General features: G+C 65.6%; 1 protein-coding gene across 2 annotated transcripts in view; it reads left to right on the top strand.

Moving 5' to 3' along the window:
* The first annotated feature begins 6 nt into the window (after positions 1-6).
* Positions 7-2,008, top strand: part of SHC2 (SHC adaptor protein 2) — a 24,211-nt gene continuing 22,209 nt past the window's right edge. For both annotated transcript variants that reach the window (XM_014585493.1, XM_006171712.2), the window contains exon 1: positions 7-39. The gene's annotated coding sequence lies outside the window, so the exon portion shown is untranslated. The remainder of the gene's footprint in view (positions 40-2,008) is intronic.

The raw sequence follows: 2,008 nt of genomic DNA, 5'->3' as shown, positions 1-2,008 counted from the left end.
GCCAGGGTCCTGGGTCCTGGGGTCTCCTACATCGTGCGGGTGAGTGCGCCGCCCGGACCGCGTCCTCCCCGGACCCCCAACCCCGCACGCTTGGCTCTGTGAGTCGCCGGACCCGAGGGCCTGGCGTCCGCGCTCCGTCCATCTCGTCCCCGCACCCCGGACCCCCACCTCCGGCAGCACTCTACGGCACCCCCACCCGGGAGGTGCTGGGGTCCGGGTTCCCACGGCGTCACGTGGGGAGGGGCGGGGAGGAGGCAGGTGGGAGCAGGCGCGCATGCGCAGGTGGAACAGCTCCCCTCCCTGCAGTGAGCGAGGGGGCCGAGTGAGGACGGGTGGGGGCGTCTTGCCCCTGGGACCCCCATGGCAAAGCTGCATCGTGGCCGTCAGAACCGGGCCTGCGATGGGCAGGGAGGGCCGGCACCAGCCAGACGGCGGACGCAGGGCCTTTGTTCAGGACCACGACTTTCCCTGGGAGCCCGCGGCGGGTGGGCTGCTGGCGCCTGCTCCACCCCAGGGCTCCGGATCCATTCTAGCCTGTCGTTTGTCATAAGCCTTCCAAGTAGGCTGCAAGTCTGTGACACATTAAATATCGCGCCTGGTCGGCGGTCCTGCTCTCCACACCTCACCACCGCGCCCAGAGGATGGCGGGCCACCGGCGGCCCCCATCTCTCCAGCGGGCTCTCGGCAGCGGCCTGAGTTTGCGTGTGGCTGTCTCTCTTGCCCCAGAGCAGACCCAGCCGTGCCGCCATCCTCGCACCCTAGGCCCTGTGCCCAGTAGTCACGTGCGGCAGGAATCCCGGGGAACCTTGTTTTGAAACAGGCCATCCAGATCTGGGTTAGGGTGTGTCCTTGTAAGACGGAGCTGGGCAGCGGCCCTGGAAGAGGCGCATTGCAGCCTGGGCCTAGAGCAAGCCCAGGACAGTCAGGGATGCTGCGCCCAGCGGCCAGGAGAGGCAGGAGGGGCCCTCCTTGCCGGGGAGCCCCACAGGACCTCGGTGTCAGAGTCTGGATTGGAACCGCCAGAGGTCGGCAAGAGGGCAGCTTCAGCTTTGAGCCCTGGGGCTGGGGTGCTTTGTTACAGCAGCCCGGGGGACTCTTACACCCCAGGCCAGGTGGCATGGTCTATCCCAGTGTGGCAGACACTCGCTGTCCACGTGGTCCAGGCTGGTTAGAACCACAGAGCCTCAGGCCCCACCCCAGACCTGCCCCTGGTGCCTTCTGTGGACAGGAGGGCTTGGCCCACGTGGGCTCCCCCTGGGACCTGCCCCTGGTGCCGTCTGTGGATAGGAGGGCCTGGCCCGCGTGGGCTCCCCCCGGGACCTGCCCCTGGTGCCGTCTGTGGACAGGAGGGCAGGAGGGCCTGGCCCACGCAGGCTCCCCGCGGGACTTGCCAGTCCATGAGGTCTGCCATCTTGCTTTGTGCCCCGTTCTCCTGTGTCCTGGTGGCTCCGACTGCAGGCTTGAGCGGACTCTGTGGATGACGCTGGGTTTCCTTCACTCCCCAGCCCACGAGTGGCAGACCACGTCTGGCCGCTGGTCGTGCTGTGCGGCTTGGGGGGTGCAGAACCCTTGAGACTTTGGGTGCCAGGTGTTTTTAAAATTCTTTTTTAAGAATTATCTTATTTAACTTTATTATTTATTTATTTTCATTTGACCAGAGAGAGACAGAGTGAGAGAGAGAGAGAGAAAGCAAGCTGCCAGGTCCAGGACTTGAACCATGGTCGGCCACGTGGGAGTCCAGCGCCCTTGGCTCCCACCCTGGGCAGGAGGCATGGCATGTTTGCACACGCGTGCCGTAGCCTGTGGGCAGGAGAGGGCTGAGGTCTGTGGGCTGTGGTCAGCGTGGGCCTCCCGTGGTTTTGAGCAGTGGGCGTGGGGTTTAGGGCTAGGGTGTCAGAAGGCTCTTTCCAGCAGCCACCTGGACGCAGGGCTGGGAGAGGAGGTTCTGGAGAGACAAGGAGGGCCCTGCAGCCACGGGGGCCCTGGCGATGGTGGGTGGGCTGGGGGC

Source organism: Tupaia chinensis, unplaced genomic scaffold (assembly GCF_000334495.1).
Source record: "Tupaia chinensis unplaced genomic scaffold, TupChi_1.0 Scaffold149964_1, whole genome shotgun sequence".
In the NCBI taxonomy this organism is placed as follows: Eukaryota; Metazoa; Chordata; class Mammalia; order Scandentia; family Tupaiidae; genus Tupaia; species Tupaia belangeri.
This window is presented reverse-complemented; position numbering and strand designations above follow the sequence as displayed.